This window comes from Anser anser (assembly GCF_964211835.1).
Source record: "Anser anser genome assembly, chromosome: 6".
NCBI lineage: Eukaryota > Metazoa > Chordata > Aves > Anseriformes > Anatidae > Anser > Anser anser.
Window position 1 is genome coordinate 36,711,755 of NC_139726.1, and position 23,536 is coordinate 36,735,290.

The 23,536-nt window shown below is 45.5% G+C and overlaps 2 long non-coding RNA genes across 2 annotated transcripts; one reads left to right on the forward strand and one right to left on the reverse strand.

Annotated features, from left to right (window-relative positions):
- The first annotated feature begins 28 nt into the window (after positions 1–28).
- LOC310902064 lies at positions 29–20,076 on the forward strand. Its single transcript, XR_014586454.1, has 6 exons — positions 29–1,039; positions 1,137–1,222; positions 2,155–9,261; positions 9,359–9,434; positions 19,513–19,615; positions 19,887–20,076. It is a non-coding gene; the product is annotated as an uncharacterized lncRNA (long non-coding RNA).
- On the reverse strand, positions 1,049–23,350 carry LOC310902071. The gene is made up of 3 exons (XR_014586465.1): positions 23,221–23,350; positions 4,009–13,668; positions 1,049–1,241 (listed from the first exon to the last, which is right to left on the reverse strand). It is a non-coding gene; the product is annotated as an uncharacterized lncRNA (long non-coding RNA).
- Between the last annotated feature and the right edge of the window lie 186 nt (positions 23,351–23,536).

Genomic DNA, 23,536 nt, shown 5'->3' on the forward strand with positions numbered 1-23,536 from the left:
CCATACCGTGCTCGCCCAGGGAAGGTACGGCAGTGTGACACCACAGCACCAACTCCTTCATAAGAGACACTTCCTATTCTTTCGTGATTAATTGTAATTATGCTGCGTTTTCATCACTTCCAGTCTGAAGCACACGCGTGTGTTTGCCTTCCTAAATGGTGCTGCTGCTCAGGCCAAAGGTTGGACTGTGAGCTTAAAAGCGGTATTTTTAACTGTTTGCTTACAAATACTGCCACTGGTGAAGCACATTGGTGCAGCACAGCTCACCAAAGCTCTGCCCTTGTCAGCTCCCAGGCCCTGGGGAGAGCTGAGGGAGATCCCTCCAGCATTAACAAAGCCACACATCCATCAGTGGGAGGAGGGATGGACAAATCCAGTAGCACGTGAACTGCCACAAGTTCCTTTTAGGACAGAGTCGAAGTCCCAGTATGTGACACTATGCAGACACCGCTCTTGGAGTAGCACATCCAGTGTTACCTGAGCTCAGAAGTGGGGGTTGGAAATATTTACAGGCTGCTAGCTTTTAGTTCAATGCTCTTTCAGTGAGGACAAACTTCTTAGTCAGACCTCCCAAGCCTTAAATATTTTACGACCACAGTCTGCAGTGCCCTTGTTGAGCTGCTTAAAAGCTGAGTGCAATGTTAGATGTAATACCGAATCCTCTTTGTGCCGCTGAATCCTTTCAGTCCCACAGAGGCCCTGGCTGCTCACACTTGATTTGCCATGTACAGTCATGCAAACAGACTACGGCTGCATGGTGGCGAGGTTCTCCACGCTCACCAGAGCCCTGCCATGTTGGGTGCTGCTCTGAAGAGCCATCACAGCCAGCCCCTGTCCCTGCCACCATGGGCTGCAGCCTGGGGAGGAGGCATCCCACCAGGTGATGCTCACCACCCTCCTTCAGCCTCCTGCTTCTAACTGGAGCTGGCGAGGGTTTTAATTCCCAGGTGTGCCACTAACATCTCAACATGTGCTCCAGATGACTCAGGGCACTTCCTCTGATTTTTTTTTCCCTTCTCTCTTCTTACATCAGCAAACGGTACGCTTTGTTTGCAGTTATGGGGCGGTCTACCTGTCTTTGGCCAGGACCAAGTGGCTGCAGGCTTGTGAAAGCAATGGCATTCCTTCTTCCTTAGGCTGGCCTGTGGGCGTTGGATTGTGTCATTCATAGGAGGTGAGCGTCAAAGGAAGTGGGATCAACTGCTGGAGATTTGTAATCCAGGTACTTAATATTTGGTTTCCTGGAAAAGAAGGGAAAAATAGAAAAACAGGCAGCCTTTGTGTCTTCAGCTTTCCCACGTAGTCAGAATAACACAATACCTATACGTGCCTAAGCGTATTTCTGTTTTTTTTTGCTTTCATTTACTCAGGATGAAGAACTACTCTATTCCCTTTTAAATAGTTTCATATGTTTTGGCGGCTTCTGTTGAATGTTTATTCCAGTAATGCAAATAATTTGTGTTCCATAAGTGCCCTCACAAACAATGCAATTTATTATCAGGTACATTATGTTGTCTTTTTATTTGATGTAAATGGTCTCTTAGAGTTAAAATTAGACAGAAGAGCCATTTGAGACTATTTTGTTCATCTCCAGCTGTTTTTTCAGGAGTGCATTAGTTTGAAGTATTTCACTGGCAAAATACTGAGTTATTTTTTGGGGAGCAAAACTATCTACAAAAGATAAGTATAGCCACTTATTTTTTCCAGTAGTCTAATGGTAATCTCTATTCTATTTGACACATATAGATACTGAGCTAGGTACTGCTCTACTAGGGATATTTATCTCTCCTAAACTGCTCTAGGCAGTAGATAATCTTTTACGATCTTTCTCCAGGCTAAACTTATAAATGAACAATGGAAATAGTGTTTGAAAGGTTACCTGTGTCATATTTTACTGATTAGGCAAAAGGGCCGTATTTTTTCATTATGCTGTTATTTTTTCTCTTTTTTTCTTAAACCTTTGCATATTTAATCTGAGTGCAGGGCACTTACTGTAGCCACCCATGCTTTCAAAAACCAAAGTGCCAGAACACGTGTTTTGCTGTTATATCACTGGTGGGGGGTCAGGCAATCCAAGGCAATCCCAGTGTTTTTAGATAGACCACTCTGAGTAATGCAGCTCTTTCCGTTTTGTATGACTTTTGACTTACGCAGCCTTCCTGGCATTTAACCCTGCGTTGTTGGACGCTTGTTTTCCCATCGATCTCAAAAGGACCTCTAGGTCAGAAGGGAGGAAAGCTCAGCCTGCTGATGGCAGAATGTTTTTTGGGAGGATGCATCTGCAATTTCTGGAAACATGGTACTTCGCTCTGCCTTCAGCCAAGTATTTTGGTGTAAGTTCATTGATCCCATTGATGTTATTCCTGATGTACACAACAGTAAGCAAATTCAGCTCCAGGCTTCTGCTAAGTAGCAGTGGGCCTTAAATATTTATCTAGTTTATTTTTAGCTCGCCAAATGTAGCTATATTTGTAGCAAGGAAGCAGTGATATAAATCTTACTGGACTCCTCCTTTGCTTTGCATCTGCAATAGGAAGGCAGTTTGGGTTTGTTTGTTGTTTTTTTTTTTGACCCGGAGCTCTTATTAGTGATGTTAAATTTGCTCTGATTAATATATTATCGATTTCTTTTTTTCAATCACCTCTTAACTCCCATGTTTAAATTGAATGGATCTTGTTACTTATCTCAAGGAGCACTGAAACAGCCTAAGGAAATAAGAGCCATAGCCATTTCAGTTACTTCACATACCACCCTGCAAAGCATTTCCAATTCCCACTGATACCACAGTCCAGAAAATCACTTACTGCTCCACAAAAATAGCTTTTCTGCCCATCTCCTCTACAAGCAGAGACTTGTCTCATATGAGGGGAAAATGTTAAGAGCGCATTCATGACCCAAGCAGCGGTAGGAAAGCAAAGCCCTTTTAACTAAAGCTTTTGAGAGTAAAATCTGAGCCTCTTTTAAAATGCAATTTAAATAAGATGACTTGTAGCAGAAGTCCCTGTACCCTAAGTGTATTCACTCGTGAACTGCCCTTCCCAGCTTCCTTATCTGAGGCCCTGGGTGCTCTTTGCATGAAGTTCAATAGGGTGCTGGCTCAGACCCTAGGAAAATGACCAGTTCCTGCACCAAGACCGTGCGCAGGCACGCGAGCAGCTTGGCACAGGGAAGTCACGTTCACTGAAGGGCCTCACCCCTGTGACAGGGCATACACCAAGGCACAAAGCACAGTGCTGGAGCTGAGCATAGCCCCAGGACATGCTGCAGCCACCGAGTCCCAAAATAAGCAGTCTGCTGCTACACTGATAGTGTGGAGCAAGGAGCCAGAAAAGGGGGGCTCCTTGAACCAATTATCAGATTTTTAGCCTCTTTCATTCCTAACTCTTACTGCAGAGCTAGAAGGAGACTGGGGTAACAAAGTAATAGCAATTGATTTGCTCTCAGAGCAGCTGTGAGCATGCCCTGAGATGGTGTGTAGGCATTAATACCTTCCATGGAGAAAGGTCCCAATACTACAAGAAAGTTCATGGGCAGAGACCATTAGAGCAAACATTTTGAAAGCTGCCTGTATGTTTTAAGGACATCTAGCACACAGAACAGATAAAAAACAGACTTACAGTTGGTTATCTGCTTACTAGCAAAGCCCTAAAATAAAACATCTCCTCTGAGGAACTTTTGCTCGATATAGGACAGGCAGATGGCCGCGCTGATGTGAGGGAGCCCACGTTTGTGCTGTGTGGTCGGGGAAAGGCAATTCCTCTGAAAAGACACGTGAAGGATAAACTAGGCTGGTGGCTGGAAATGCTGGAAAACAGCATGTGGTAGGATGGCATGGCTCAGAAATGAGCACTTTGGGCTCTTGTGCCACTGGTTTACATGCAGCTCTCAGCTCAGTAGTTACCCAAATCTATTACTTCCTTTTGATTATGCAGATGGTCTGCAGTAAATAGATCCTAGCCCAGAGATCAATTGCTAAATAATCACAGCACAAAAGCCAAGCGCTACTACCTGTGTTGGGATCCCAACTGGTAGGCTCAGAAATGTGTCCAGGACTTCAATGGGAGCTGGAGAGTCCTCACCACACAGAGGCAGAAAGGCAAGTCGTGCCCTTGCAGGGCCACTTTTCTTGCTGCATCTGTCCGGTAGGGAAACAGGACTCACCCATTGTCATGAACTGTAAAACATCCTTCCAAATCACTGAGTTTGATTTAAAAACAGATCTTGAAAGCCTGGAAGGGAAGGAGAACTGACAGATAAAGTGAATCTCCTGTGTCTGCTATTAAAATTCACGGGACATGATATGCAAGGAGGCCATGGGAACAGTGTGTTGTTTGTGGATGAGTGTATGTGTGTCTCTGTCTCATGCTTTCAGTTTTATATTCATATTAACTGTTGTTGCTTGGTGCTACGTTTATGTAGTAGCCTCTAGTAATTCTTCTGGGGCTTGACAAAGCACTCTTGGAAAAATGAATTGCTAGCAGTATTAAACAAATGTGAAGAGAATTACTCTCTTTCCAATGGATCTTCATTTCCTGAAATTAAATTTTAGCCCTGGTGTGCCCAACTACCTTCATGATTAATCTCTGTGCTGTCAGAGGAGCTTGTCAAGCTCTTTCAGATCAAGGGAGGTTGTTAAGAAGATTCTGACCATGTCTTCCTATCACTTTGTAACCACACTTCTGCAGTTACTGGTGTGCCATTGTACCTGCAGGGGAAAACCAAGGACTTTGGATAAGCCAGGTGCAAGTTTGGATGTCACCTCTTCCGAACTGTGACTGCTCGTAAGCCAGGAACAGCAATATACTGCCTCAGGTCCTTCGTGTTAATGCTCTGGGCACGACTACAGTAAGTTGTCAATGGTCAGTTCTTTTGTGGGTTCCTTCTTGGGAGGCTTCACTTCAGAAAATGCTCCCATGAAATTTAGGAGATGGTAGCCTGCCTCAGCCGAGGTGTCAAGGACAGAAGAACTCAAGAGAACGGCTTCTGTAACCCTGTGTGTCACAGCCCAGCACTTTGTGTTTGAAGCAGTCGTCACTGGTTTTAACAAAGCAGGTGTTGAGCAAGAAAGGGCAACCGGAGCCATGCTAATATCGAAAAGGCCCAGAACAGACAACCCTTCTTAAAACTTCTGGGGACAATACAAGGATAGCCTGTGGTTTTTGTCTGCCACTCGAGCCATTGAGTTTTTGGGTGTCTTGCTGCTTCCTATTTTCTTTTCTGTGCATGCTCAGACTGGTCCAGCTCAGGCTGTCTGTTCTTAACACACCCTTAATGAAGCATTTGCAAACTCTGTAACGCTTCTGCTCTTTCAGAGCCTTTTCGTTTTCAGTTGTTCAGTGCTTCTTTTCACAGCCTGCCTTTGCTTACCTGCACATCTCAGTACTCCTTTACCTCTCTCCTCCATAAAAAAATTCCCAGGTTTGCCATTCCCATTATTAGTAAAATATGCCAGTTTGGCATTCATCCCCTCCACTCCCAGCACTCCTGGCTTCTTAAAATTTCTTCCTTTCCTGCTTTCAGACACAGTCCTCCTCCATTAAAAAGTTTCTAGCCTGCTCAGGTGCTTTAATAATAGGTGGATCTGAGAAAAGAAGAGTTTGTCTCTTTCAGGTTTGAAGTAAAATACCTAGCATATTTTATGACAGTGAACACGTATCTTGATACAAATGCATCTCCAGACAGGCTGTTAAATTACTTTTTTTTCTTCCCTCATCAAGAATTTTTTGACTACTGCATTTTTTCCCTACCTAAATGTAAACATGGGAGAGACTAGGAAACAAGGGCTATCGAGTGGTTAGGTGGAAATATGCGAGTAGCTTTGCATGATTAATGGCTTTACCTTAAGCGTTGCACATAGGGAAAGATACTGGAAAGTTGCCTAAAACAAGGTGATTAAAGGGCTATCCTGTGTAAATACTGAGGAGCAAAGGACAGCAATGCACGACTAAGCCCCTAGGTAGGGAGAGCCAGGATGTACAGTCATTTTGCCCCCGCTAGTCACAGCCGCTCTTGCCGACACTTGAGGAATGCAGGATGTGCCTCAAATAGAGCTTTACAAATATTCTCTGCTGCAGTCATTTCAGCCGTTCCTGGTATTAATATTAGCTCTCACTGACAACAGCTGGGGATTTTAGTGACAGCGACTGCAGAAGAGTACAAATGTGGGTTGTTTTTTTTTGTTTTTTTGTTTTTCCTCTTTCATGCCAGCTGAAAAGTGAACATCAGACTCCCTATACTGACTCAGATGAAAGGTTGGACAAGCCCAGGCTCCTGTCTCTGGCAGTGGCCAGAGAAGCTTAAAGAAAGCATAGAAGAACAAAACAAGCATAAAATAATCCTTTCCCTACTCCATCCTCCCCACAAAGTGAATCTTTTCAGTTCTGGCACCTATCCTGATGAGATAAGGAAGAATAGCTTAAAGAATCCAGTGGCAAGGAGGGGGGGGAGGTGCTCCCTTCAAAGTACTGGCAGGTTTTTGTTTTCTGATCCAGTGCCAAATGCTACAGTGGTACTTGCCAAATGCCCTTGCCATGGTGCTTGTCCGAGGGCTTTACAGCATTACACCATGCTGTCTGTGCTGTGCTGCTTCTGCTGAAGTCTGTGGGATTCCTCTCGTGCTGAAACTACTAATTGTGAAAACCCAGCTTGTTTGGACATCAGTGTGCATCTCTGGAGCACTAAGAACAGGAGATCCCTGCCCATGCTGTTAGCGGGACAAGCAGTTGGTAAGAGATGTATTTTTTCCTTGTCTAGCTGAGACTGGAGAACACGTATGCTGCACAGGTGGGCATCCTGGTTTACAGAGCTGTCACAGAGAGCTGGGAATCGAGACCACGCTCTGAAAGGTAGGGCAGATGCCGTGCTCATCTAAGGACTCCTGGACAATCCCACCTCAGGATTAGATCTGCACAAAATGATGGAGGCACAAGTGTGATTCCTGAGGGGAAAAAACACACCAACTTCTTAAGCTCTTCATTTTAAAAGCAACACAGTCTGGAAGCATCAGCATTTGTTCTGTCTCATTAAACCTCAAGCCTGAGTTCCCAGAACAGTTTTTCCAGAGGAAAGCGTCCATAGGCAGGTGTTTCTTGCCAGCTGATCTGGACCTTCAGCGGTTCCTAGCTCCGAGCAAGCTTCCTCAGCAGAGGGACGCGCCGCAGCACCGCTAAGCTTGCAAACGCCGTTCGCTACTTCAAAGAAGTTAAAAGTACCAAACACACCAGCGGACCTTGCCAGCTCCATAAGCCAAGCAAACTGCAGTTTAAGGAGGTCAGAAAGAACTCAGACACACCTGGAAATACTCATAAAGCTCTCGAGCCTAATCACTGTTGCTCAAGGTGTCCAGGAGCTCTGCAAACATTTGAACAACGTGTGTGAGCCAGACAGGTGTGGCTTCAGCAGCTCGGATGCCCAAAGGAACCCAGCAGGCCAGGAACACTCGACCATTTCTTAATTTGTTTGGGCCAGGATCAGCTCAGAGACCATCCTGCTCTGCAGGCAGGTGACCGCTGCTTGTGCTGTGGCTCTACTCCTCCCCATCCTGTGCACCCTGCCCGCTGTTGGGAACAGCACCTTCCAGCCCGCATTCTCTAGCCTGATCTCCCTTGGCCATGGGACACCTGTAAAAGATGTTAATTTTGGAGAAAGCTGGGGCGCAGCCATCCTGGAGAATGAGATGCTTTTAAAGCATCTTTAAGCGACTGAGGCTTGCAACGCTCCAAATAGTTGGCTGTTGTTATGTAGGCATGTATGTCTCTGTGAATGTTTCCCGTTGTTGGTTTTACTTCCCAGCTGGGCATTCAGGCTGGGTGTTACCTCAGTTTCTTTTGGTGTGAGTCAGCACCACAGTTTTGAGAGATGATGGCTACATCTACTGAAAATGGAGGCTTGAAACGTTCACAGAAGAACAGCGGAAATCAAAATATTGTGAAGGGACTAACAATTATGTGCACAGAAACTGGTAACGAAAGCAGAAACAGAGGTGGGGTTTCTTAGCTGTGGGGATAACACGGCCCAGAGCTCCTCTGGGGACTGTCTGCAGGAATCAGTATGATTCGGGTGCGTCATTTAGGGGGAAAAGCAGGAAGCAAGCTGAACCAAAAATAATAACAATAACGCTAGAACCCATCATGGTACACTCCGGCTGGATCTCTTTTGCTACGAGAAAGCAATGTTTAGAGACACTGATGCTATTGTACTCGTTAATTTTGAGGTGTTTTCTATAGATATTTCTTGATAGCTGCTGTCCCGGGGGAAAGACAATAGCTATTGTATTTGCTTAAGACAGTGCTCCAGAATTTCAGCAGCTGGGGTAAAAATAGGAGCAGGGAGACTGAACACAAGTAAAGTCCTGTTGCAGCAGAAGGGTGGGATGCACAGGGGGTCACTGCACTCCGTTAATTTGAAGGATAATTAACCATGAAGCTTTGAACTCTTACTTAAATGGCTGATGTCCTAAGGATGCTCAGAAATGGAGCGTGGTTGCCACTGTTGTGCTGTGGCTGGCTGCCTGGCCCAGGGGAACCTGCTTTCGGGGGGCATCTGCACCAGCCAGCGCTGCTTCTTCGAGCCTGCTCGAAAAGAGTTTCCCTTCCACCTGAGAAATGCTGACGAGATTGTAATTGTTTCGGTGATTCTGACGCGGAGCCTGTTCAAAAACCCAGCTGCAGAGCGGTGGTATTATAAATACCGTGCAGTTATTGTTCTTAGTAGTGTCATTTTCAGCATTACTAACAGCCCGTGCAGACTGTGCTGTGCGTCGCTCGGTGCTTCTCTGAAGTGATGTTCTCAGGGCAAGGTTTTCTCGCTCCCCAGATGCTGTAACGCACCACGCTTTTTTTCAGTGCAGAGGCAGCGTCCCGTGCTCACTCTGTACTGGCATTTTCAGGAGAGAACATTTCCCGTTCTTGGCTGAAATAATTCATTTTCTGTGGGAGCTGCGTGCTTTTGGTGTGTTAGTGGCAGAACATCAGACTAGAACCAGGTCCTCTACTTAACTGGCTCCAGAAGAGCGGCTATTATCACTAACCACATATTTTTTAACAACTTGTAGACTGTGGGGAAGTTAACAACACCTTAGCAAATAAGTTATTTCACATTTAAGACTTGTGCTTTTACAGCCGGTCCTCTGTGCTGCCACATGCTGAAACTGGACCTACTGGTGTGGTGTGGGGCACGGTGCTCACAGCTGCAGGACCCCGCCTGACTTTTGGTGCTGTTTGCTGTTACCGTACCTGAAATGAGATGATGCTTATCACAACTGTGAGTGAACCTCGATCTGATGTCCTTCGGGGTAAGGCAAGGAGCAGTGTTTGTGTTATTCTGATCCTGATGGGCCTGTTTTATTCTCTTTGTCTAGAGTAAGGATAACTTTCACGTCAACTTTCGGCCGTTCTGTGCTGGGCAGCAGTTTTTCACAGCAGTGGCTCCTGACGGTGAGGCTGGCCCAGCTGGTGAGGTGTGAGCTGTGCATACTGCGGGGGGATCTGAAGGGAATAAACTGCAAGATCTGCACGGGCTGTGTGGGCTCCAGCCTCCTGGGACTGTCCTGCAGCAACAGAGGGTTGGAGAGCATCACTGGAGAGCTTGGTCCTGTTATCAGTGCTGCTGAAAGAGGTGATAGGGCATCTCAGAGGAGCTGCCTGGGGCAGAGAAAAGGCAGAATGGGCACGGTGGCAATGTCAGGACTAGGAGGGAGAGGGCGAGGCAATGCAGTGCCAGCGTGGATGGGATACAAGTGAGCAGGGCTTAAGGAGCCTTGGTTTGGCTGCCAGTCCTCCCAAGTGCAGCTTGGCTACAAAATGGTGCACCTTTGGCAGCTAGGAGCTGTGATTTCTTCCTTAAGCTGGTATATTCCATGCAACAGAAACTCTGTTAACTCCTTTAGTGACAGTTTGTAGCGCACATCCTGGCTGTTTAATTGGATTTATCATGGCTATTGGGAGCATAAATGTGTTTACAGATTTGTTGTGAAAGCTTTTTAGTCTGTTTTTCTCATAGCAAGTCAACTTCCATGTGGTGCAATTATGTTCAAGATGTTCCCTGTAGCACTGGAATAATGTCAGATTATATTGTGTGTGCATATTGTTCTTCAAAAGGATTTCATCCGAGGCACAATGCGCCGTGTCAGAAGAAGGGAGTCTTGGTTTTTATTAAGAGAGGCATGCTAAGCTCAAAACACAGGAAATTCTGTCAAATCCTCTCGTCTTATTAGAGAGAAATGCTTGTCTCTGTCTACTGAAACGTGAAACTTGTCCCCATTAGCTCCCCTCCTGCAACATCTAGCTCTGCCAGAACTCAGTCCATCCATCTGCAGTTTTCCCCGCTTGTAGCGCAGCCCAGTGCAACCTTTTCAGCGTTGGAAGTTTGCAGCAAACGGTGAGACGTTTCAGAGAGGAGTCGGGGCGAAGAAAAGAGGACTTTCATTTGGTTCGAAAGGTTTTGTAGCTCTTGTTTGGTTCATCACCCCGTGTAGTTCAGCCTGGAAACTTCCTGTGTGCTTGATGTGGTCGCGCTCAGAAGGACTCTGAAGAAGCCAAAGTTTGTGATTCCCTAATAACGTCGTGGTGGAGAGCAGTAAAGCAGTGGCTGTAACAACTGCTCTGTGCTGTAGGTGCAGAAGGAAATGGGGCCTGCTGTCTGTGGGGCTGGATGGGGCAGTGCCACCCAGGGCTGTCCCTGGGCCCCAGCACCAAACGCGGCTGGAGGAAGCTTTCTAGCCTAACTGAGAAAGAGCTGAGGCACTTCTGTAGGAAATAAGAAGCTGTTCTCTGCTGCTTGTTCCTCAATCCAGTGGCTGAACCCATTCCTGGCCTCGTGTGGCTGCTGGAGGCTCTGAGGTCCTGCAGGGCTCACTAGGTGGGGTGGGAGCAGGACCAGGCGTTAGCCCCTGGTGCCCCAGCTTTGCCCATCACGTCTCGGTCACCAGAGCTGTCTGAGGAGCGTGCTCCACCTCATAAAAAGGCGGCTGAAGCATCTCAGCAAGGAGAAAGCAGGCAGGTGGAGGAGAGCAGGTTCCCATGAGCAAAATCATCACCTGCCAGCGCTCCTCTGGGGACAGCCTCGCATGGCTGGAGCCCAGCGGGAACCAGCAGGAGCAAGACACAGTAAAAGTTCACGTTGGCTTCTCACGGGGGTGGCAGTAAGAGGATGTGGAGCTGTGTGGCTGCTGCAGAGGAGACGTTTTGGTCCTGGACCCACAGCTGGATGTCAGGGGCTCCACCAAGCAGTGTTGCACCAAGGATGAAGCTGGCCCCTAATGCTCATTCTTGAAGTGTTGTGTTGTTTTTTTTTTCCACTTAGGTAACAATGCGATTTCCTCTCTGATGACAGTTCAGATATTAAATGTCACATCTGCCTAATACTTTCATTCTTAACTACAACAAGCTTTCCCAGTGCTTCTAAAGCAGACATTTGTGGTACATTTCCCAGCTGAACGATACTCAGAAACCAAAATTTGTTCTGTAACCCTTTATTATTGTTGTTGTTAGTAGTGAGTCTTGTACGGGGATTACTCAGAGCAGCAGCACAACAATTCTCCCTAACGTGGGAAAAGTCAGGGTTTTCAGATGCCACCATTTTGAGCCTGTAACCTGTATTTCAGTAGCAGGTTTCCTTGTTCAAAGTTGCACTGAAGAACAATTTCCAGGGACTTTCCTCTCTTCTCTGTCCACAAGGATGCAGCTACCTGCCCTTCTGTCTTAAGCACTAAAGAGATGAGGGAGCAGGAGGAAGGACACAAGCAGATCAGAGCTACGTGGGAAGGAAAATCCATATTGCAATTGTTTGATAAAAATGCAAGGGATCGCTGGCAATCGTGTTTTTGGTGGCCCTACGCAGATTCACATCGGCTGAGAATCTGGGCCAAGAAACTGAGAGTACAGCTGTGACCACGTATGCACAAGCTTCAGCTGATCTTTCTCATTGGTTTAGTATATCTAAATCTGCAGGTGTACTTTGCCAACTGAAAACTTTGGCCTTGATTTATTTCTTTTTTAAAGTCTGAAGGTTTGTACAAGTATGTAAGAGTGCACCCAAGAATGCAGAAACCTTTGTGTGTGTGCTTAATCAGGTAGATATTTGCCAGGCTTTCTAGAGCAGTTTAATGTACTTTCAGAAGAGGGAAGAAAAAAAAATCTTAAAAAAGCATAAAATATACTCTGTGTACTCTATGGAAGCTCAGGGTCCAGGTCATTTTACAGAATTCAAGTTTTTGCTATGCTTCAATTCAGTTAAAAAGCCCGAAAGATGAGCCATTTTAAAGTACTTCACAAGACCCATGAGTCATGCAAAATCCTATCACATTTTTCCCTCTGCTGGAAATCACAGAAGTTGTGAATGGTAAACGAGCTATTAAATCATAGATAAAGAATGCTGCAGGATGGGTTGGTTAAAAAAAAAAATATATATATATATATAAAATAATTAAATAATAATTTAAAAAAGAAAAAACAACAACCAAACACATAGTTTTAATCTAGCTTCTAATTCCCTGGGCATGAATTCAACAGGTAAGGCTGAAATATCACAGCCTACCCTCAAAAAGGAGTGGCATGCAGCTGTATCCTTTGGAGAGCTGCTATTCCTTTTCTTGTTTTCTTTACTGCTCCAGGCATACAAAGATTTTAATACTTCTCCTTTATCTAGCACAGTTAATTTCCCCGCCCTATACCAGCTGAACTTCTCCGGCAGGTATGTTTGGGGGATTGTGGACCCAAGCTTTCATCTGCTCCCAAGTCTTCTGCGAACAAAATTGAGCATTTGTGATCCCACAGAACTGTCTCCTGGCCCAGCTGCTGCTCCAGTAGGCAGGGGAGGGGCGACGCAGTGTCCATAGGCTCACATCTACAAGTGCAGCTCCGTTGGGTGGTGACCCAGTGGTTCCCCCAGTACAGGCCAGCTTACACTGGTGGCCATCCAAGGAGGAGACTCCTGAACACGTGCAGATGGATTGCATGGTGAATAAGAATTTGGGAAACACTGTTTTTTGCACTCAGTAAATCATACAGGAGCAACCTGATTTACGAGAGCTTTGCTGCCTTCAGGTCTGTGCTCCCAATAAATCACAGCTCTGCCCAGTGTCGAAATTTAGAGACTATCAACTGTCTGACATGCACAGTTAAATCCTGATCGAACAAAACATATGCTTGGAAATGAGAGGCCAGCTTTGAAGTCTGACCTATGAATTCTTTGAATCAAAAGGAGATTATGGCATATCGTGTTCTTAACACAATTGCTGAGCAATTACAGTAATAAGTTAGTAATAAGCTTTCTATGTGCTATCTTTTAAGGGGAAGAGGAGGGATTAGGTTCAAGTATATAGAAAGAGACGACAAATCTAAAATCCATGTAGACCAGAAAATCTAACCTCTATTATCCTTCTTATCTAGTCTAGCTCTTTGCAATAGTTTTTGACTTCAGAAATTGATAGTGAGGATATCTATATCCCCTAGATATTTTTATTACTAGAATAAAGCCTACCTGAAACTACTGCTTGGATCCATAGATAAGTGGTGCAGTGGCCTTCCATTATTATTGTTTTTTTTCAATACTTATGTCTTATTCCACTGTAATTGTTAGGATTCTTCTCCTTTTAGTTTCTTTTCCCTGAAACACTGTGGTCAGATTTCCCAGATCTTGCATTCTTTGTTGACCAGAAATTTCTAAAGGCTGAAATGGAAACAAAGGAAAATGCTAGGCAAGGGGCTTTGTGACCATAAGCCATAAAAGCACTTCATCAGACAGAAAGTCTCACTTCCTATTTCAGTCTCCATTTTTTGGGCACGTATTCCAGGTCAGAACCTTTGGCACATACAGGATAATAATTAGGATAATAATAAGATAAACGTTTGCCTTTTTTTTTTTTTTTTTGCCAGTGTACTGTGAAAAGATTGAGGGAAACAGTTATGTTTCTGTACATATATGCTTCAAATCTAAATGACTAAACTGTTTTTTAGCTGAGGGAAAATAGTGTAGTTTAGTAACTTTGCTTGTTGCATAGAGAGAAACAGTTATGCTTCTCAACAGACCTGAAAAAGTCTCACTATTAAATAGATTTCTGATGATTTCAAGCTACTTTTTTATGTTTTCATTTTCACACATTTTTTTCCTCTCTCATAGTCACTTTATCCTCTCTCTAACAAATTCCTGCTTGAGAAAAATAGAATGGAAGAAAAGTAACCAAAATCACCCTAAGTGAGAATTGCACGTGGTATTTTCAGTGACATCTTAGAGCTACATCATTGCCATCAGACACATGATGGACAACAGGGAACCCAAAACCCTGCTCCTCAGTGGGGAGAAAGCAGTGCTTACCAAGCATGGCTGGTCCTCTTTTAGCACCTCTTTTAGTTTTAGTGGTTGCTCTATAGCCTAATCCACTGCTCTTTGCAATGGAAAGGCAGCAGGCTGGCAGCAAGCTTTGGGCATTCTGCTTCTTTGTTATTCCCCACCGCTGTGTTGGATCTGCCATCTGATCTTCCTTTTAGTAGCACGCGTGAGAGGCCAGTAACACCGTTGACAATGTCCTAGGTAAAGCTAAATGTGTCCTGTTCTCAGGTGGTTGCAAAATTCCCAAGTTGAGCCTCCATTGTAATTGAGCTGAGATACTCGTTTATTGTAAAATTACTTTCATGTATGCTAACTTAACGAGCTAGGTATTGCCAGTGCTATAAATAGGTCTGAATGTAGATAAGGCCTATGGAATGAACAAAATGGCTCATTCCCACAAAAACGTCATCTGTTGTCAAAAATATCTGATATGTAACATCTCTCTAGCTCTCTTTCTTGTGGAGTAAGAGCAGACCTGCTTAACGTGCTCCTGAGGTAGGGGCTCTAGTGAGGGATTGCAATGTCTTGTGTAGGGAGGATGCGGGTGTAAGACTTCTGAAAACAGGTACAAAGTTGCATTGATTTTAAAATATTAACTTAAGGTAAATACCTGACATGAAAATTTTAATCCGAATGATTAAAGTTTAGCAAGATCAAAGCATCTCAAAAGAGGGTGTCATTACAGGAAATGTTAGGTAACAGATGAAACTCTCAGCCCTGCTAGTAATCATCACATTAAGATGGATCAACACCTTAACAAGATCCTATATTATCCTGTCTTTGAAAAGCTGGCAGCTTATTTTGAAAATAAAAAGGCCTGTACAGCGAGTGTTGGAATGAACCTTGCAGCGATCCACATATTACTCAAACGTGACCGCGTGCTTTCTGCTTTGTTTCTCAGCAAACCCCTCTGAAAAGGTCGTGCCTGTATTTTACTTCACTGCATGTCTGTGACCTTTCTCACTGATGTCGAGCTTGCACAGAGGAAAGCAAGCCACGGTCTTGACTTCTGTTTCTTTGTTACTTTCTGGTTTTGGTCTGTTAAGCCCCGTGTCTCGCGTGTCTGTCTCAGCTACCAGTTGCCTTCTGACAGACACGCAGAAATCACGAGGCTAATCTTTATTCCAGTTCGTGCAGCTGTCACTTGTGCCCTCTGAGGCACCCAACCTGGGCCCTCCAGCAGAAGACAAATTTTGCTGCCCTACCTCGAGGAAGCAGCTAGAAGAAAATGATGGCAGAACACCTTACTCTAAATCAACAGCAGCTGTAATGTGGTGTAAGCTTAGAGGGTTTTGCTTTGCCCCAAGCACGAGAGGTCTTTAAGGACTGGAGGAAGAAAAGTTGCTCTTCATCTGTCTGTCAGCAGCACCAGGATAACTCAAGCACAGGTCAGAGCCCCGTGGTGCTGGATGCTGTTGACAAGACAACCCCCATGTTAGGAGATAAGAGGATGCTGCGTGGAGTTAGCAGATGGTGGGATCAGTTTGAGGAGTAGATACATTTACAGAGTTTTGCAGAAAAAAATAAAATCCTACTTTCCTAAGGGAAGAGTGACTTGTAGGCTTCATGGCAGGAGTGCCTTTGACAGCAAGATGTCTGCTTTATACCTTTGGACAGATTTCTTTCCACGGGAAGAGCACTCTTTCTGGAACATCAAATGCACATTCTTGGTTATCATGCGGTAGATTGTTCCCATGCTTTCTTGTCACGACGGCGCTGGGCTAAGAAAGCTGCAGATCAAAAGCTTTACAGAGCGGTACGGCTAAATTGTTTCTTCTTTCATCATCCATTTAAAAAAAATTAATGGAAGATGAGAAGCTGCCCACTTCAGGTTTGTATGCGAGTGATTATAGGACAAGGCAACAGCAAGGTGCTTGCTGAAAGATGAGTAAATGGTTGGGCCTCTTCAGGAAATCTGTGGTAAGCAGGTCATTCAAAAATAACTTTCTGAGGCTATGGGAAGTGGGTGAAATGAAGTTAAAAAAGAGCTACTGAAGAGAGGAAAACGCTGATGAAAGAGAGTGTTTTATCTGATATCAGAACCTGTTGGTTTTCATTCTGATCCTGTTGTTTTTTTCTTTAGGTAGCTTTTAGAGTGCCCTTAAGTTATCTCAAAAGGTTATTAATTTTCCACTGGCATCAGAAAGGCTGAAATGATAGTTGCAATGAAAGTAAGTGACTCCCTTGAGGTTTTCGCACCCACAGCTCCAGACTAACTGGAAATGCATTTGATAAATCTAAAAATTGATACCTCTCGGCCCTTCTTGCTCCAGGGCGGCCAGCAGCGGCTCTGTCAGTTGGACCAGAACAGCGCCACGGTATGTGCCCCACAAGGGGCATACATGTGGAAAAGCTAAGCTGTCCAGAATGAATGCCAGCTCTGAAGAGCTCTGGACAAGGTCTGAAGTAGACTGAAGCAGTGAATGCTAATCCAGAACTGAGACCTGCCATGAACAGGGGATTGCTTCAGTCACTACGGGAGGACTGCAGCAGCCACGTGGTGATGCTGAGTGAACCTTCCTAGCAATCAGAAAACTCACACTGGTTCGTGCTCCTGGGGAAGTAATGTCATCTCGGTAATGTCTAAGACATCGAAGCCTATTCCTGGTGAAAGCTGGTGTGGAAATCAGTAATCAAGACCACAACAGGTAGCCATGTGCGGAGCCAGAAGTTGGACTTGATTACCCTTGTGGGTCCCTCCCAGGTCAGGATATTCTATGATTCTACGAATAACAGCTGCAATATAAGGTATGCTGTCATCTACACAAAATCTACTTCATTCCAGTTTATCTGGAAGCAAAAGCATCAGTAAAAGGGCAGTGATAGGAACTGAAAGCCATATGCTGAAAGCCAGGCTGTTTCCCAGGGTCCTTTTGAAGGTTTTATTGCTGGTTGGAAATAGATCATAAGGTCTATAACGCTTGTCATCACTACTTTATCCTCGTTTTGTGATTTTCTTCATGTGTGGAGAGAACCATTTGCAATTTAAATTGGTGCTAGATATTGTCAATATAAAAAAAAAATAAAAATGGGCATGCTACATGGACGAAAGAGCTCTTAGAAGATGGACAAATCAGCACAGGGGGCAAAAGGATAATACCAGCAAAGTATGTGTATGTACACACACCCCTATAGACAGTTATATCTCAACTGTACAGAAGTGTGCCCTGCCTCACCATTGGTTGCTAACTCGCTGTTTTCTTTCCAGAAAGAAAATCCTTGACAGAATTTAAGCGATGAGTAATGACTCCATTTTCTTCCCTCCTAGCTGCCAGGCAGGCACATACGTGGGTCCCCCATTGGCCCACAAAATGTGAACATTTTAACCTTTTCTTGTTGTCCTGCGCCTGCCCTGTCACTTGGTGCTTTTGCAGCGTTTTCCCCCTTTAGCCAGGTCTACTTCTCTCAGTAAGCAGGGCAACTGTATTTACAAGAAGCAAGAAAACACTTCGCTGATAACAGCAGCATGCGTCTGGGGAAAATGTCAGCGCTTCAACCAGAGTCTTGCTATTCCCTCGGCGTTGTCATTGCTGGATCCTCTGCCCTTCCTTACAAGTGGGTTTGAGGAGGTGGTTGTTTTGGCTGGAATTAGAGAGGCACAGGTGGTATCACCAGCTGTAAATTGGAGGAGGCACTTCCTGATTATGACCACTGCCTACACGTAAATCACTGCCAAGAGAGGAGCTGGGAAGCATAGAAGCCTTCTCCTTACTTGGAAAGAGGGCCTGGAGTAGAGTCAGAACTCCCCTCTTCTGCAGCTTTTTCACCTGTGGGCTTCAGGGTTCTTTGCGAGCGCTTGGCTTCCCAAATGCTGTGACATGGAAAATCCTTATCCGTGTTTGACAGAAGGATAGACTGAGGCATTGAGCATTTAAGCTCATGCACTTAGCATTTGGGTACTCAAGTCCCTATAAAGCACTAGGAGCTCAGGAGACACAAGCACAGGGTGCACTGGGGAGCCAGGACATAGATTCGGGTGTCTGCTCAACCACGCCGAAACATCCCCTGCGAGTGGTGAATAACCCCTGGATCTCTGTCAGGTCAAGATTTTGCCCTCTGGCTTTCCACGTTTGTGGCGAGAGGCTTGTCCAAAGCTGCAGTGAGCGCTAACCTGGGGTCTCTGGCAAGGAGTTTGGGTGCTGGTTTTGGAGGGCACTGCTGCACAGGTTGGCAGAGTGCTGCTCTCAGGTGCCAGCACACCCAGCCAGGTGTAGTTATGTGCTTTCATTGCCAGGTTGAGTGGTTTTTTGTTTTGTTTTTTTTTAATTACTGTCTGGTGCTCACTTCTCTACCTAATCACCTGTACATAATGAAGGCCTCTGCTGCTGGCCCTGACTTGCTTTGTCTGCAGGAAATTTGGGGTGCCGTGTCTCCTCATCTGCCTCCTGCTGAAAACTGATTCTTTGGGGTGATCGCTCAGCCCGTTGTGGGCTCATGGTCTTGGTTTTGGGGTACTTTTTCCCTTTTAACCCATTGTGTCCTAAATGTGGGTCCACTGCATGTACAGATGGAGAGCAGCAAATGAAGGAGAGGTGTTGCAGAACCAACCCACCAATGTATGCCGCTCACCCACACACATGGGGAGAGGGAAAGATTAAAAGATTAAAGTTACAAACTAAAAACCGCCCCAGGCTACCGCTGAGATCTGAGTGACTGCCTGCGAAGCCAAACTCCCACTCTGGAGGTGCCGCGCCACGCTCGCTGTCACTCACTCCACACTTGCTTTCTCCTGCCATCCCTTCCTGCCGCTGGCTTTGCTATTTTTACAGACCCCAAAAATTAAATAATAATTTAGTTTGGCTACAAAGAAGGGTCCTGAGCAACTCCTGGGCATTGCTGGGGGCTCATGGGGGTAGTTTTCCACCCCTCATTGCACTCCTGGACTTCTGGACCCTGGAGACTCCTCTGGCAGCCTTCTCCTGTGCCTCATTTTGCCCACATCGCAACCAGTTTCGGTTCAGTTGCGGCCCAGGACTGGCGTGGGAGGGACGGCAATTTGCAGCCGTTAGAATTTCGGTAACAGTGGGGGGAAGTTTGTAAGGTCTTTAATGCTTTCCCTTCCCTCCAGAGAGATGTCACGCAAGCCTTATCCTACCAAGCTTACAATGAAGTATGCTTACAATTTTATATTCCTTCCTGCCATTTGTTAGTGTTTTCTCACATTTTTTTCCGTGTCTTCACTAGGAATGGACGAAGCATGGCCATTTTGGTTTTATGGCTGAACGGCACAGAAGTAAAACTGAGGCCTGGGCTCTCCAAAACAGATATTAGTGTTGCACCTGTGTTGGTATGTATGATACAAAATTAAAGAAGATTATTTCTAATTTGGCTGTAGTTGTTGATCTGAACCTAAACGATGGTTTTGTTTAATACTCAGAGTATTGAGCTCCAAAAGTAATTTTACCAATTTTTTTGTTGTTGCTGTTTTAAAGTTTGGGGGTACTTTTTATCACAAACAGGCTGTTTCAAAGCAAAAAGTTCAGCTCTGCTATTTTGAAAATGTTGAAATGGTATATTTTGACATCTCCAAAGTTCCTCCTCCTCCCTCTGCTTTTCAGATGAAGGTATTCGTCAGACACAGGCTGAACTTGCGAATATGTTCAGTTGCTCTAGGGTTCCATATTTAATCAGGTGTTTCACCCAGCTCTGCGTAAGCACTGGGGTGACACCAGAGAAAGGGGAGCACTGGGACCTTCTTTCTTGCTCCTGCATGGGGCATGTGGGATGGCTGGACAGCCAGCTCATAGCTTGGCTTCCCTGCTGCTGAGGACAGTGGGAACCTTGCAGATCAGGACACGTTCAGGTGACTCGTACCTGCCCTTAGATACCTGGGCTTCTTCCGGCGTGACTGGTTTCTCTCATCTGCTGCCAATGGTCTTGTCAGGGCAAACGTGCTGAGCTGATCGGATGCCCTGCTAGGGATAGCTGCGAGGGGAGCTTTTCAACCCTGTTGCTAGAATTTGTGAAAATGTAGATGCTGACGTTTACAGCAGGACTGGAACTATTGATGTTGAGGAGTCGGATGGTTCCCCTTTCTGCCCCGAGGAAAAACTGACTGTATGAGAATGTGCAAGTACCTGGCTATATATAAATAATATACATATAGTTATTGAAAACTGCTTCTGTCCGCCCTCCTGCTTGTGCCAGGCAGGGTCCTGGGCACGGTGTCAGACAGGTAACGCGTGTCTCGGGAGCAGCATCCTGCTGGGAGCTTCATGATGCAAGCACTCACAGCCCTTCATGCCGCTCTTCCACGCCTTTGGCAGAAGAAGCTCAAATTGCTTGGGTCTGTGCCTCGAAGGAGGCCAGCAGCAAGATCTGTGCTTCCCACGGGAGGTGCAGTTCTTGATAAGCATCTTGCTGTCTGTAACGAGCATGGCGAAAATGCCACTTTGGGCACAAATCTAAAATGGAGTCATTTCCACGTTCCTTCCTGTTTTGATGACGACTAACTGAGAAATTTTTGCAGTCTTGTTTTATGCGCCACGTGCTTGCATGGGGTCTTTGTGATGGATCTGTACCCTCCAACTAATTATAATTAGTGTGCTAGTTTGTTTACATCGGATTAATCTAATTCAAATGACTAGATGAAATTCTTTGATCTTCAGGGTAGAGGAGGTCAGACTATGATGATTTTACACAGTTGCTCCTGGCCGTAAAATCTATTCATTTGACAATCAATAAAAAGATATCACTTGCAGTGTTGGTAATTTCCTCCTCTCATCAGCCCTGACCCTGTTTTGCTGGTTTTCACTCTCCTGTCAAGTTTAAATCTCTTTTCTTCTTGGAGCTCCACTCTGCTCCATCGTGCCCTGCTTTCTGCCCCCACTGAAGCCTGCACACCCTTCCATTTCCTAGTCTCCACCCAAGCTTTTTCCGTGACTGCCTTCTCTGCCCTCGTTGCCCACGGTCTTGTCTATATGTGTGGGTACTGTCCTTTTAATTTGGTCTTGTCTATATGTGTGGGTACTGTCCTTTTAATTTGAAGCCACTTCCTCATTTACATTCACGAAGTGTGCAAGTTCTCTTCCAGAACTCTTCCTAACCGTGCATTCAGTGAGGTGGTGTAGCTGCCAAAAAAAAAAAAAACAAACAAAAAACACCAAAACATTCTGCTCCATATTTGTTCTTCATTCTGTTGCACGAGTTTGTATGCATAGCGTTTGGGAGTCTGCAGGCTTTCTGGGGCATGGTCTGTAACAAGTCATCGGTCCAGCCAGCCCTGCCCATTGCACAACTCTGGATACTATGAATATTTATGATGCTAAATAATCATCCTTGCCTCTCACCTAGCACTCTTCACCAGCAGATCGAAAGTTGCTTCAGTGAGGACATCAAGTCGTGATTCCAGACAGGGAAATAGAGGTAGTGGAAGGTGAAATAACCTGCCTGGCATCGCCCCATCAACAGCAGAGAGCCAGAAGCCACGTGCAGTACTCTCTGGCCCCAGTCACGTGTGCCAGCCGCGAGACCCTGCTCCACGACAGCTAAGAAAATAAGTGCTTATGCAATGCATTTTTGTCTTCTCCATTAAGAGCAAACAATTTGAGCGTTTTCCTCCCAGGCATTAATAGCATCCTTGAGAAATATGTTTCAACATGCATTTTCGGTAATACTTGTGTGTGTGTTACGACCCAGCTAGCAGTTGTGACCTGCTAAAGGAAACAGACTGCAGCGAGGGGGAGAGGCGGCACCTACGCCCCCGCGCTCTGCTCTTCCTCCTCCTCCGCCCCTTAGCTCTTCTGGTGGCAGTCGGAGACGCTGGGGACCAACCACAGAGACGTTCTGCACGGAGCTCTTTGGGGAGCTATACCAGCTGCTGTGTTGGCAGCCTTGGAGTTGCCTCTGGGTCTGCCTTGCCATCTTGTCTCCTTGAATATAATTGCTTGCTGCTGATTTTTTTTTTTCCTTTGATTCTGTGGAACTCATATCCTACTCAGATTCCTTCTCAATCTTGCAATCTGGGGAGTCGGAGGAAATAGAGAACTGATCAGCTGCCTGTTTCCTCTGTATATTATGAAAGTGTCCCTATGCCATGTGTGATTTTAATCTTTTTTTTTTTTCATCTGATCAGACAGCACATCAAAGAGTCAGACTGTGCTGGCGAGGTCTGTGCTCTGAGCAGGGAAGGATCCGTTCCTGCAGAGATGCTCCCTGCTCTCAGCTCTACAAAGGTGACAGCAAATCTATCACTTCCCCCCTCTCTAACCCTGTGCTGTACCTCCCCCCCACCGCACACGCTATTCAGTTTTGCCAATTTTATGTGGCAGAGCATCTGATCTTTCTTGCAGAGCCCTCTGTGGCAGGAACACTTAAGCAGCCATGTCTAAGGAGAGTCCTTCAGGAGTGGCAGAATATGCCTGCCTGGAGACCTGCGCATACTGTGAATAAACCCATTTCTCACTCTTTGGAGGTCACGGGGAACCAAATCACTTCATGGAACTAACCAGAATTTTACGCAGTAACTACTTTCTCTTCTGTGTATAAATGATACCCAGCTCACCTAGGACAGTGGTAGAAAAAGCACATGCAGAAGGCTGGGTGGGTATGCTTGGACACAAGGGCATGAGTGCTATGTGTGCGTTTGGACATGCATCACAAACTTTGGAGCACTCTGCAGGGCCTGTGTCACCAAGAGATCAGACTAGATGGTCTTCAGGCTTAAAATTGCTGGCTATGATTCTGTAGCTTGCAATTATTGTAGAAAAAGAAGGTCTGATGTAGAGGTTGTCTTCTGAGCTACAGTTCTGCTACCTCCATCACTGGATCCACCTGATTTATTTACTTTCTTAATGTTAGAAATCCTCGCTTTCACCTAACCAGTCTCGGCGCACTGCAACCATTTCAAAACCAAAATGTAAAAGTGTGAAAATAGCTGTAAAGTTACCAGACCTCTTTCCATGCCATCCTTCCGTTTGCGCAGGGCAGACATCTTCAGGAGACTTCTACCTCCTGATGTCTGGGAGAAGGATCAGACCGAGCACTGGGGTGTCCTCTGGGACACGAGCAGAAGCAGTACCTGAGTGGGAAAATATTTGAATTTTAACAATAGAGGACAGTGCTAAAAACTACTGTAAAAGCACTTCCCTGCTTCTCAGTGGGGAGGTTTTAATTTGTCTCATCGGCTGCCTCTGGCTTTTTGCCCAGCGCTGTGAGATCGACTCGTGAAGGGAGACAGCAGAGCAAGTTTGTCCTATTCCTCTTCCCC